Consider the following 14,600-nt stretch of genomic DNA (forward strand, 5'->3'; position numbering starts at 1 on the left):
ATGAAATGATTTGCCCAGGGTCACATATCTGATAAGTATCTAAAGCCAAATTTTAACTTATTTCTAACTCTGTGCCATTCATTGCACCACAAAGCTACCTTTTAACAACAATGGATAATAATGTTTAAAAGGCCAATTTAGGCTTGCTGATGAGAAAAAAATTCCTATCTCCCAAGGTCTCTTAAGAAGTTTAGAATTGATTGTATGAAATGGGAGACATTGGCACAAGACTGCCCGGTATGGTGTGCCCTCATCAGAGAAGGTGCTGTTTTTGTGAGCAAAGCAGAATTGAATTAGCTCAGAAGAAACATGAGATGCACAGTTAGAGAAGCCATCTCAAATGGTTTAAGTACTATTTTTACTCTACCTATACTCTACCTGTGGCAGAGCATTCTGAACTCATATTGGTCTGATCAACCATAGTTGGACACACTAAGTTGACTTTTTGATGCCATTTTGATCCTCTTCAAGAACACAGGACAATTAAAAAGTGAAATAGGCTACTCAGAGAAGCATTGGTTCTCTTTACTTGTAGATCTTCAACTAGTGACTGGAGGCCTTCTTGTTGGTTGGGCTGTAATAGAAGTTCCCTTCGGCATGAGTTAGACCAGATGGCTGCTAAAAATCCCTTCAAACTGTAAAATTCTATGAGAAGAGAAGGCTTTATAGAGAAAGTTGTATTTGAGCTGAAATTTTAAGGGTAGATAGATTATCAGCAGGTAGAGATCACCCCTGAAAGGAGCAAGAACCAATGTGCAAAATTCTGTTCAAGAAATGCTGAATTAACACAATTTTAGTGTATTGCATAAAAAAGTATAAAACAGAAGCATAGAACATAATTCAGTCTTATTTATAAAGAAGGAAATTGAAATCCAAAGAGATTATTGAGAGATAAGGGCATGAAATATTAGATTAAGGAGAATGGATCAAATTTGTTAGACATAAGGGAATCCATCTTATTTTTGCCTCACTCTTCACTCTTTCCTCCTTCTTCCCATACCTAGCATACTATCACACATATAGTAGGTATCTAATAAATTTTGGATAGGAGAACAATTCTATCAAAAGAAGAGGGCCTTCGACTCTTCCCTCTCCTTCCTCTCTTGTATCCAGGAAACTAAGTTCTTATTGATTCCATTTCACAAAGTCTCTCACATCTAACTCTGTCTTCTAATGCCACTCTTATAGCCCAAAATCAAATCTTCCTTCTTTTCTGCATGAACTATTAAGACAGATGAAAGAGGGAGAGAAAGAAAGAGGGAAGGATGATGAGAGAGAGAGAGAGAAAGAGAAAGAGAAAGACAGAGACAGAGAGACAGAGAAAGAGAACAGAGAACAAGAGATTGAGACAAAGAGAGAGAGCCAGAGAGACACAGCTAGAATCAGAGACAGAAAAATAGAGACAGAAACAGAAGGGGGGATAGATAAAGCATTTATTAAGTGCTTATTGTGTGCCAGACACTGTGCAAAGCATATAAGCATAAAAGCAATTGAATATATCAAGGAACTTACATTCATAAAGGAAAGTCAGAGAGGTGCTAATAAAGTGAAGAAGTCCAAAGAGTAGAAATGTGAGTGAAGTGAAGCATGACTGAAGATTCTCCTGAAATAGTAGTAGAAGTAGGCAGTTAACTAATCAAGAGAGCAAGATCTGAGAGCAGAGGATCCCTTAGGATGGGAAAGTGGTTAGAGATGAGGAGGAGGTGAAGAAGTTTTTGGCTTGAGAGGTTTGGAGTCAAGAGAGCCTCGTAACAGATCATCCTTCCTTTATTCTCTCTCCATTAAAACTTATCCTTAATAATGCCCACAGATAAATCTTTTTTTTTTTAACATATATTATTCCTCCACTAAAATATCTTCAATGGCCCTCTGTTACAGATAGATTACAATACTAGTTCCTTTGCTAGCTATTTAAGGTTTGTTCAACATCAGGAACCAGTCTCTGATTCCAGATTTATTTCATAGAAATCCCTTCAAAGTATCCCAAGTTCTAGCCAAATTGGACTATTCTAATGTCCTAATACACATTGAACTCTCCTCTTTCTGTGCCTTTATTTGATATTGTTCCTATACCTGGAATCCATTCCAACTCCTTTCCCAATGACTGAATATCTCCTATCTTTTAAAGCCAATTCAAAGGTTACCTCCTCCATTATCTGATCTCCCTTATTGACATCTGCCACTTCACATTTCAACTCTCCAGTCTACATTTATGAATCATAGTTACATGTATTTAGGTCTTAAATCCCTACTAGACTATAAGCCCCATGAGGCTAGAGTTCACTTCTTATCAACCATAGCATCTAACACAGTGCTCTGCAGACAGTAGGTCCTCACTAACTTTATGATAAATCAAGGAAGTGAAATGCCCTAATTCTGGAACAATAAATTCTAAAAGCAAGTCAGATGGCAATTTCAAAAATACTAGAAAACAGGGGTGGGGGCAGATAGCTAAATAGTGAGACAGAAAGGTTTCCAAGAACAAATTGAACTCATTTCACAACTTAACCAATGACACACTTCAGCAAGAAGTCTAGACATTCATTAGATTGCATATAAAAGCCAGGAAAATTCCCAAGTTTGGATTGCATGAAGGTTGTATGCATTAATTAGCAAGGTTTGACCGATGATCTGATCTCTGCCTGCATCATCTAATAGTGAATGAGTTTTTTTGATTCAATGATTTAACAAATATTGATTAAGCAGCGACTATGTAGAAGACACTTTTCTAGGTTCTTTTGAATACAAAAAAAAAAAAACCACAAACAAACTAAAAAACAGTTTTTCACCTCAGGGAGTTTATATTCTACTCTTTTATAGAGAGAGTGCTGGTACCTCATAATGCACAGGCTCACAGTCCCAGTGAAAGTCAGCAGTAACCTTTTGAATAGTTCCTAGAGACAATAAGGGATTTTTCAAAACTCTGACCCAAAATGAGTATTAGAGAGATGTATTCCTATTTCCACAATGACTTAGAGGACTTCCTTCTGCCCTGAAAAGCCAGTCTGATTAGCTTAATCTTCATGAGAGATCCTGAAATTATTTTTTTCTGCTGTACAATAATTTATGGAAATAATTTCCCTTTCAACCTTGCTGCACAATATGACAAATGATCCCGGTCTGTTGCTTATACATCTGTGACCAGCCCGAAGACATTTTCCTAGAGTCTAATTGGACTCCCCCCCCCCCCCCGACCCTTTTTTTTGGTACCAATGTCTAGGCTGGGTTAATAAAACTCAGATTTGACAGAGAAGGTGACATTCACCTCCATTCTCTGATCTGACCTGACACCATTTACATTATCTTTAAAATTTTAAATAAATTCAGACTCTGGAATTAGCTGGTTTGTCCCCATACCGTTCATTCTCTCTCTGCCTTTCCAAACTTGTTTCTTCCTAGTCCTTACTACACTTTTCATTCCAACCAGCAGATCTTACTATCCCCCAAAGTTACCATATTTATTAATGCACCATATCTTTGTTCATGTTCTTTCTCTGTCTGTGTGTGTCTAAATTCCTCTCTGAATGTCTGTCTCTGTCTCTTTCTGTCTCTTTCCATCTCTCTGCCTCTCTCTCTCTCAGTGCCTTTGTCTCTGTCTCGGTCTCTATCTGTGTGTCTCCCTGTCTCTCTGTCCCTATCTGTCTATCTGTTTCTTTCTCTCTCTTTCTGTCTCTCTCTTTCTTTTCCCTCACCCTTATCTTCTCCTTTCCTTCTCCAATCTTACCCATTTTTCAAACCTCAGTTCAAGCCTCTTTTTTCTAAAACCTTCCATAATGTTTCACTTAGAAAAGTAATAAGTTCCCCATTCACTGCACGTATTCAAGCAGAGGCAGAACATTCATCAGGAATGCTACACAGAAAGTTCCTGCTTTGGGGTAAACCAGAAAAACTAGATGAGTTCTAAGGTCCCTTTAAGTTCTAATACCCTAAAATTCTATGACTCACTATTCTAAACCTTGGTACCCTCTTCCTCCTCTAAACTTTTAAGTCAAGATTGTTGAATTCAAAATTTTGTCATTTTTATTCCTTGACCCTTATCTTCCTCTGTAGATTATCCTTAAGGGTAAGAGCTATTTCATGCACTTATTTTGCATTCCTCAGAGTGCCCAGCAAGGTATTGGATAGAGTGTTCAAAGTAATGTAATTAAGTAATCATAAAAACCATAAAACTTAAGCAATCCAGTACAAAAAGAAGTCAAGAGGACAAAGCTTCTTCTGATGACTTCAAATGGACATTTTATAAACTTCTTTCATGGAGGAGAAAAATAAACCCATTTTCTTGACATGGCTAATATTCCTAACCACAAAGTCCTAAGTTCTTAGTTGTGGAATGTGGTAGAAAGAACCCTAGGTTTCATTTTCTTTTCTGCCTCTAGAGCCTCTTAAAGATGTAAAATATATAAACCTAAAGTCCCCAACTACTAACATCCTAAGAGTTGACAACCTTTGAAAAATCTCAGTCTATTAATTCAATATGAGCTAAAAAAAAATCCTGTGTTTGGTTGACTGACTATCACTTTGCATCTTTTGAGAACAACAGGGTGGACATTGTACACTGAGTATATAGCTTTCAACTTGGACCCCACCTATGGTCTCTAAACCATGTGATTCATGTGCAGAAGCTAATATTCTCACTTCCTGAGGTACATTTTTAGAAAATTCAAAGGTTCTATATGAAATTTCAATATACAGATTAACCATGAATCAATGAATGATTTCCTCCTAAATACACACATTAACATTTTAAGCTATGGAGTGATATACAGTTATAAGGATTCCCATGATGTCCCATTCAGTGGTATACTAGAAGGGATGTTGGGGTCATTAGACTATCTCTTCATTGTACAGATAAGGAAACAGGGACACAAAATTATACTGCATGTATGGCACATTTCTAGATATGTCTTCTTGACTTAAAGACAAAATATCTATTTTCTAACACTGGCTCAGTCACCAACTAGCTATATAACTTTGGATGAGTCATTTAACTTTTGGGTCTCAGTTTTTTCCTCTGAAAAATGAGGGGAATCAAGTAGATTACCTTTTAAAAGGCTGTTTTGCTGTGGGTATTTTTTTTAATCTAAAAATTCGATGATTTCATCTAAATTATATCTCCAGCTTTTTTCCTTGCTTTCTCTCTTCCCCATCTATATCTCTATCTCCCCCTTTCATCTCTCTCTGTCTCTCTGTTTTCTCTCTCTCTGTCTGTCTTTCTTATTATCTCTCACTCTGTCTCTTTCTCTTGTCTTGATTCTCTGTGAATGAGTGAGAATAAGAGACAGAGAAGCTTCTATGAAAATGCATGTTCTTGCAATAGGATTTGCCCTATCCCACACATAGTTATATATGCCATGACCAAAAGTCCCAAGCCTAAGTTAGCTTATGATCTTTGTTGCAGGCATTAAAAAAAAATTACATGTGAGCATCTAAGAACAAAGATTCCCTCCCCTTTAGGATGGGCAGGTCAGGAGGTACCAAGGAAACGATCAACCTGAAGCAAGATTTAGAGTTTCCTCTCAAGCTGCAAGAGGCCTCAGAAAGGGGCTGCCCAGTTGTCCAGACTCATGTCCCCAGAGGATTTAAAAAGACACATCTGGTTTTCTTTGTGGCCAGGCTACTCCTCCTCCACATCGCTATAAACCAAGGCCCCTTTCTTACTTGCTCTCCTTGAACAGGTGGCACCAGAATGGGGAACTGTGCCCCTCTGAAGAGATTCTATTGGGGGAATTCCTCTTTATGAAAACTTCAAAATGTTTACCACTCCCTTGCTTTCTTTTCTTTAGAATTACATAATCAGAACTATAGAGCAGGAAAAAATCTTAGAGGTCACTTAGGTTGTATGGTAGAAAGAGTGCTAGACCTGGAGTCAGGAAAATTCATCTTCTTGAATTCAAATCTGGCTTCAGACACTTATGAGGTATGTGATCCTGGGCAAGTCACTTCATCTAGTCTACCTCAGTCTCCTCATCTGTAAAGATGAACTGGAGAAGGAAAAGACAAACTACTGGAATGTCTTTATCAAAAAATCATAAATGAGGTCAATGAGTCAGACACAACTGAAAAACAATTAAATAGCAACAAATACAACCCACTCATTTTACAAATGAGGAAATGGAGCTTCAAAAGAAGTAAAATAATTTGCCTTAGATCATATAGTATAGTGAGTTAGTGAAATTTGAAAAAAAAATTAATTTTAAAAGACAAAAACAGACTTTAAGTTCATGAGCATAGGGCATTTCCAATGAGGAACTATCCTTTACCAATGAAGATTGGTATCTTCTCTGGCAACTTGAAGGCTTAGGGGCTTTAAGAGTTTGGTTGACTTGACTAAGGTCACATAATTAGGAAGTACTAGAGAAAATATTTGAACCCAAATCATCCTGATTTCAAGTCTAGGGACTTAGCCTTTATATCATTTTGATAGCAACTGAGGCAAAGATCACTGAATGGGTGTTAACCCAGTTAAACTTAGCTTAAAAAGGCCTGGGTTTCCCATTTCACCCAGCGCCATCTCCAGTCCCAATCTATATATGGCCACTAGTCCCAGATAGCTCTGGAGGGGAAAGTGAGGCAGGTGACCCTGCTCAGCCCTCTCTCATTTAAATCAAATTCACTTCCAAGTCATGACATCACCTCCCTGATGTCATGCACAACACCCTTTAAAAAATGATATTCTATAAGGCACAGTTTTGGAGTTACATACGTTATGATTTTGATGAAATCATAAACTTTTTGAGTGGAGAAAGTGCCTTCCACTTAGTTTGTTTGTGTCTTTCTTAGCATCAACCACAGGCTTAAATACTTAAGGGATGCTTAAATATTTGTGGGTCTATTAAATGGTTTGCTTCTTGCTGGAGAAATGCAGGAGCCCAACAGGATGGGGTCTTAAGTGTTCACTTCCCCTGGGCCGACAACTTCTCTTCCCTTGTGTGAACATCCGTGTGACAGTTAGACTGAGAGATGAGGAAATAAAAGTCAAGCTGAAGCTTCCAGCAAATCCAGACAAGATCGCCCCAGGGCCCCTCACTTTGGAAGGCCATTTGCTGCTGCAGGGACCAGTCAGTCAAAGCTTCTCTGTGACTGGGAGGTGAAAGGAGAAGGAAGCCGTCAGGCAGGTGGTGGCAAGAGCATGTCAAGTCTGACTCTTGCCCCTTCCTCTTCACCACAGAGGGCAAAGCAGGCAGTCTCCAACCCACTTCCACACTTGTAACCACCATCTCCCACCACTTTGGCCTCCAACCGCTGCTCTGGAGGTTCATTTTAACCAACTCATACCTGAATATAGTAATCTTGGGGAGGGGCTTCCCCATCCTATGTGATTTACTCTAGGTTCTGCATTAATTCAGAAAAATTCGACAATTATTTATTTATTTATTATTGTTGAGCGACTTGCCCAGCAGGATCACACAGCTAGTTAAGTGTTAAATGTCTGGATCAGGATTTGAATTCAGGTCCTCCTGACTCCTCCAGAAGTGGTATTCTAGTCATTGTGCCATCTAGCTTTCCCAACAATTATTTATGAAGAATGTAGTGAGATGTAGGTGCTGGGGATATAAAAACAAAAATAAAAATAAAAAATCCTGGCTTCAAGGAACTTGTTTTCTACTAGGGAGATATAGATTGAGGAATGCAGTGGATGAGAAAGTTTTGTGGATCATTCACCTAAGAATAGGCCATAAATCTTAGAAAGAAGAGAAAATCATAATGTGTGGTGTTGAATATTCAACAATATTCGACATCATCTACCATCTGCTACGTATAGTCAACCCCATCACAAAGAACTTGCCTCTCCTTCCTACTTCCAATAGAAATTAGAGCCAGAGATATATATCTCTTCCATATATATGTATGAGAAAGAGGAACAGAGAAATGGGGAAAATCCAGATATTAGGGGGATGGTAGCAATAAAAGTCAACAGTAGACTTCATGGAAGTCTGTCTTTCTTAAGAGATCTTAAACTTTCTAGAGCATCCAGGCCAATAATTTGAAATTTTCTCCCCATGATCTATCTCATGAAGATTGAAAAATCTTGGGGTGAAAATACTTTCTTACATGAAACAACAGCAGGTCCAAGCAGCACCAGCTTCCCCAACCCAACCTCATTGGGGCCTAGTCAGGGTCTGGAGAAAGCACCTCAACAAAAGTTAAGAGTCTCCTAGTGACATTAACTCAGCCACATTCCACATATGTAATATTCCTGAATAGTGGTTAAGCTTGTAAATCCATTATTTATGATGCAGAATTATACAGTCTGGGCGACGCAATGTGGATATGTTAACATTACTGTAAGAATCTTAACTTTTGCATTTGCTTGCTTTGGGAGGTACAAATTTATAACTTCAGTAATGCATTACCATACATTACTTTAGTTCAAAATGGTGGGCTATATTTAAATATAGAATTCCCCCTACCTGATTACCATGAGCAAATTAAAAACAGCTCAATCATTTGCATCTATGTGTCACTCTGAGTTATTTACCGCAGGCATCGCTTCCCTATTGTAACATTTGAATCAGACTGTAATTGTATTTGTGAAACAAAAATACAGTGAAGCCATTTTCTTACAGAACAGAAAGTTCTAGATATGCACCTGCATTCCTTGCTTTGTGAGAGAGAGAGAGAGAGAAAAGAGACAGAAAGAGAAACAGAGAGGTAGAGAAAGACAGAGAGACAGAGACAAAGAAAGAGATATAGAGAGAGAGACAGGAGAGAGAAAGAGACAGATACACACAGAGACGAGAGACAAAGAGAGAGAGAAACAAAGAGTCAGAAAGACAAAGAGAGACAGAAACAAAGACAGAGACAGAGAGAAAGAGAGAGAAGGAAGATAGGAAGTGGGGAAGGGGAGGGAGGGATGAAGAGAGGAAAGGAGAGAGGGAGAGATGGAGAAAGAGAAGAATAAAGGAGGCATATTCCAATATATAGGCTTTAAATGCAGATTGTGGTTCAGATAAAGAGGGAGGAGGAAGGGTTGATAGTAAGGGGTTGTTCTGATTTGTTGTGTGCCAAAATAAAGTCATTTCCTTTCTGGCCAAAATTTCCTCATCCCTGAATTCAACTCAATAAAAAAATATATATTTATTTATTAAATGACTACTATATACCAGGCACTATACTAAACTTTGGGGATACAGAAGATTGTCCCTGTCCTCAAGGAGATTGAATTTTAATAGGATTGTAAAACAGTCCTTGAAACAGCAATACTTGGGACAATTTAGGTACAAGGGATGATTTAGAACATTAACTCATGAAAGAGATTCTAGCAAATACACTTCATTTCCTTTCTTGAATAGGATTAATCTGAAAAGAAAACTTACTCTTGATTTCCCCTTCCCTCTTCCCCCTAAAAGATTCCAATCTTGGAACAGAAGATTGTAGAATCTTGAGTGGAATTTTTTTTTTAAATGATCCAAGATTTCTGATTTGTCCAGATGTCTGAGTTGTCCAGATCCTGAATAAATTGGAATGGTATTCCATTAGATAAAATACACTCAATTCCTTACAAGCATAATAAACCTTGAAATGGTCTATAATTGTATAAGATAATGGGCTACACATGATTTAGAGAATGCTACCCTATCTCAATAATAATAATAATAATAATAATAATAACACTGATACAGCAACCTGTTTCAAAGGAAAAGAAAGAATTAACTTCCCAATTTACTTCCCAAATAACCAAGCCATACTCAAAAAGAACAAAAGGATCAAAAACATTTGGCAAGGGAAAGAAATTATCAGTAAATCTGGGGATAGGGGAAGATAAACTAAAGAAATACTCATATCTTGACTGTATTGTGCTTGTAATATACAAATATTCAGTTTGGACAATGGGGGAATCCCACTCCTCATTCCCTGGCCCTCTTTGCTTTATGGGTTCTTGTGGGTCCCTCCCCTCAAACTATAACTGTCTCAATTCATTTCTTAGTGTCTGGTTTCTAATGTGGTTTCTATGACCTTTCTATGATGTGTGTGTATAGATATATGTGAGTCTGTTTTTTCTTAGAGTTTTGTAACTGTAATCATTCTTTTTTTACTCTGAGGAATGTAAATGAATCAATATTGCCTGCTATAGGCTATATGCATACATACAAACATTTACATGTAGTTATATTCATAGTTAGCCCTTTCTCCTCTCATTAGGATCTTTTTGTATTAAAAAATTTACTCTTCCTCCCCTTATAGGTCTGAGTTATCACTCATATGTAGAACTATGGAGAAAGGTAGGAGAGAGGGGAGCAAGCTAGAAACATCTTTCTAAAGGTTTATTCTAAAACAACATCCCAGGACTATCCTTTGAATACTTTTGAAAGTTTCATGCCTAAACTCAGATTATTATTCTGTAAGTATTAATTATATCTTGCTTTCACTCCTAAAATCAACCAAAGTCTCCCCTTCTTTTCCCAATAATAACTCCATAGGTAAGGGCTAATCTGGATCCAAATGAGCTCACAGCAAGTGGTATTGTGAAGAAGACACTCCATATTCCCCTTATTAGCTAACCTTGAGAAAAACATTTCAATATCATATTCTCATTCTTCTCAACTACTGAGTGTATTCTTAAAGATCCCAAAGCTTCAATATGTAAAAAGTATCAGATAATACCTTCTCTCCAGCAATCTCCACTCCAGGGGTCCCTAAAAGAGGGAGAATCTCTAATACATATCCAAAGAAGTGCCATACCACCAGAGTCTCAACTCAGCACTCTAGCCTTCCTAAAACTTCAGTTAGCTGGACAGAACACCCTTTAATAAATCTTTATGTAAATATAAATTTTGTACATGGGCTTCCTGCTTCTTCATCCTACCTCCTACAGATATTCAGTTAGCAAATAATCACTCACTTGAAGAGACCTTTGTCACCAGAAGCAGGAACTCACTCAAAGAGCCTTCAGCTGCAGGGAGTGACAGAGACTTTCCTCAGGAGTACATCCCACTGTCTGATCCTAATAAGAATATTCCACAAAGTTTCCACCAAAAGGCTAAAGTGGGTATTGTGATCATTCAATCACAGGTCAGGGACCCATGTGACACTAGGCTTTGAATTCAGGTCATCCACAGCTACAAACCCTTCAAAAAGTGTCCAGGGATAATTGTTTTGGAATCTCAGCTAAATCTTAACACTATTCATACAATTTATAACCCTTCAAAGTTATGTGGACAGTTTGACATGTGATACACAAACACATACAAATCTGTGAAGTCCCTAACATTTCCTGATTTTAAAATGTGTCCATTATTTTCAATATCAGGAAACTAAATAATAATTAAATAGCCAGCTCATTGTTTACCTATGATGGGATCTCTCCCAGGCTAACAGTCCATGGGCTAATAGTGTAGACAAAGGCAATTAAGCACCTTCTGTCCACATTGAATTCCTGATCAGCCTCTTAAAAGTAGCCTTCATCTCACCTTATTCTTCTATGTTTTCTTAACCTTCAACCTTGCTAATATCCAGACCTGGACCACTCCCATGATCTGCTTTGTCCATTCCTGCTGTGCTCCCAGATCATAGAGCATCATTTGGGAAAGATGCAGAAGCAAGTAAGACTGACCTGTTAAAAATAGATGGTCTCCAGTTTCCTCTAGGTCTTTGATTCTATTTGGCAAATAGAGGCCATCTGGCTTGAATTCCTAAATTAACTTTGTTCTCTAATCCATGCATTCATCTCTACATCCATCTTTCCCTCCATTCCATATACCCATTTGTCTCCCTTAAAGAATTTTTCTCTTCTTATGGCCTCATCTTCTAGCTAAGATAAGATGGTCTTATAATAGTTTTTTTGTGTAATGGCAGTCTGGTGAATCTTATGGGCCCTTTGTCAGAATAACATTCTTAGATGCATGAGATAAAATACATAGCAGCACAAAGTAAATCAAATTGTTACATGTATGTGTGTGTATATACAAATATTATACAAAGTATATATGATTTATAATTATGTATATAAAATAGTCACACCTATATGTGTATAATGTTACATTTATACATATATGGTCATATATTTATAAAAATTATAGATATCTTATGTGTATAGGTATGTCTACACGCAAGCAAATAGTCACCTAGTTAAACATATAAATGGGAAAATATGTAGCTATTTGGTATATGTGTTTATGTATATATATGCACACATATACATATATAACTATTTGGAAATGCATTATGCATGTACATATATATGTATGTGTATGTGTGTCTATATGTTATATATATATATATATATATATGTAACTAGCATTCTTTTCAATATTGTGTATTTTATTTTATGCATTTAAAAATGTTATTCTAAGAAAGGTTCTTAAGTTTCACCAAAATGCTAAAGAGGTCTGTTCTACAAAAAAGCTAAGAATCACTGACCTAAAAGATGGTGATGGAAAGATAGACAAATAGACAGACAGATTAGACAGATAGATATATACACATATACAGACAGATATATGTTGTTTACATGAATGTATTTTAAAGTTCATGAACCTCAGAGCTTTGTGAACCCATGTTAGAAGGAAAGGCACAATGAGAAATAAGGTATTGGACTTGGAATAAGAAAGAGCTGGGTTCAAATACCAATTCAAATGCATAGTACTTCTCTGAATCTAGGTAAGTCATGCAGTCATCTAAGCCTCAGTTTCCTTACCAACAAAATGGGGATAATAATAGCACCCTGTCCTCGACTCCACACACACACACACACACACACACACACACACACACACACACACTCTATATTGGAGTCTTATACAGATCAAATGAAATAATCGAAGCTTTTTGCAACTTAAAAACATTTCATAAACATCAATTATTATCATCAACATCAATCTTATACATAGGTAGAGACAGTATCCATCTCCCCATATTGTTATGTCAGTGTCTTTGAGAAAATCCTATGTTTAAAAAAGTCTCCCTTCCCAAAGCCATCTAAATGATGCCTAAAATTCTGGTGCAAGAATTGCAGATTTCTAGGAGGAATCCCTTTATGAGAGTTAACCTAAAAGTTTTACCAACCATTTGCTTTGTTGTAAATATAAGGTCTTCAAGAAGGTTCTTACAAGGAAGTAGAAAGGAAGTGAACTCAGAATGAATGTAAGGAGAAAAGGAAAATATTGCAAGGAGAATAATAAAAAGAAATGAAGATAAACCATCTACTTTACAATTCCATCTGGGGCATTTTCTCTTCTGTTATTTCTTAGTCTTGTCTTCTCATCCAAGTCCCCATTCCCCTTTCCCATCATCTGTTGTCCATCCTTTTGGTTGAGATTGAGGTGATAGCAAGATGTTGTGACGTGCTCTCCTGGCAGTTACAATTACTAGTCTGTCCTAGACCCACCAGAGTACCTTTGACCACTGTCCTTTGCAGTGTGAACTCTACCCTGCTCGCCTCCTCTGAGGCCTTCAAAGGTCTCTGGCCACAATCTCTTGAATCTATAGCTTAATAACTGGTAGTGCACTCAAGAACAGCCATGCGTAATCTTAAAAGCCTTTATTATAGCTACTCACATAATGCCCTGACTGATGCCCTGACTTGTTGGTTCCCGAGTGAACATCTGGTCAGAAGACCCACGTGTTCACTACCAAAATCCTTACCTCTTTCGGCTACCCATCTTGGCTTGGCCACCCAGTCTAGGGAGCCAGGGTGAAGAGCACCAGGTTAAAGAGAGCGACTGCTGCCTGCAGTGGGCTTATAAAGGGCCTGTGAGGTCACACACACAGCCAATCAGCGAGAGAGTCACCCATTATGAAGCTATCTCAAAATGGACAGGATCCCACCTACAAGGCAGTCCTAATATCCACAGAAATTACTCCTGGGCCTCAATCTCCCAATGCACTGTGGCGCCGCCCATTTAAAGGGCTCTTACAAGATGTTACATCAAAAGTCAACATCACCTTTACTCTTTAACCATGGTCCTCCTGATTCTAAGTCCAGTACTGCAGTTATGGTATCATCTTGGCTACCTTTTGCCTGAGAAGGGGAATGGGGTATTATGAGTGAAGAAGATAAGTTGTGACTGTACCTCAGAGTATATGTGAGGAGTAATATATAAGATTCTTAAAGTAAAAAGAGGCCAGGTTGTGGAGAATTTTAAATTTCAGATTGTGTTTATAGTTGATCCTGAAGGTAATAGGAAATGGCTCAGATTTACTGGGTAGATGAGTAACATGATCAAGACCCGAGTTTTAGGGAAATTACTTTGACATCTCAGCAAAGATTGAATGGTGGTAGTAAGGAGAGAATTAAGGCAGGAAGACCAGATAATAACCTTCAGGGTGAGAGTCAAATCATATCTTCTCCTTAGAAAATTTTATCATTTGTTCAAATAATTTTGCTTCCTGTCCCTCATTATTACTGGCCCACTCCCCAGCTTGGACTTCTAGTTGCTGAACTCTATTCAAGAAATTATCCTTTAAAAGTCACTATTCAAGTTTTTCTATTGAGGCAGTTAGGTTGCTCACTAACTCAGAATGCTAAGTCTGGCATTAGAAAAATGTGAATCAAATCCAGCCTCAGATACTTTCAAGCTGTGTCTCTTAACCTCTGTCTACCTCAACTTCTTTATTTTTAAAATGGGAATAATAGCAGCACCTATCTAGAAGGGTTGTTG

The 14,600-nt window shown here is 37.6% G+C and overlaps 1 long non-coding RNA gene across 1 annotated transcript in view; it reads right to left on the minus strand.

Moving 5' to 3' along the window:
- Positions 1-13,639, minus strand: part of LOC141553248 (uncharacterized) — a 38,422-nt gene extending 24,783 nt beyond the window's left edge. The window contains exon 1 of the long non-coding RNA XR_012485346.1: positions 13,585-13,639. This is a non-coding gene — a long non-coding RNA (uncharacterized LOC141553248). The remainder of the gene's footprint in view (positions 1-13,584) is intronic.
- Positions 13,640-14,600: the final 961 nt, after the last annotated feature.

The sequence above is a fragment of the Sminthopsis crassicaudata genome, chromosome 2, assembly GCF_048593235.1.
Source record: "Sminthopsis crassicaudata isolate SCR6 chromosome 2, ASM4859323v1, whole genome shotgun sequence".
In the NCBI taxonomy this organism is placed as follows: domain Eukaryota; kingdom Metazoa; phylum Chordata; class Mammalia; order Dasyuromorphia; family Dasyuridae; genus Sminthopsis; species Sminthopsis crassicaudata.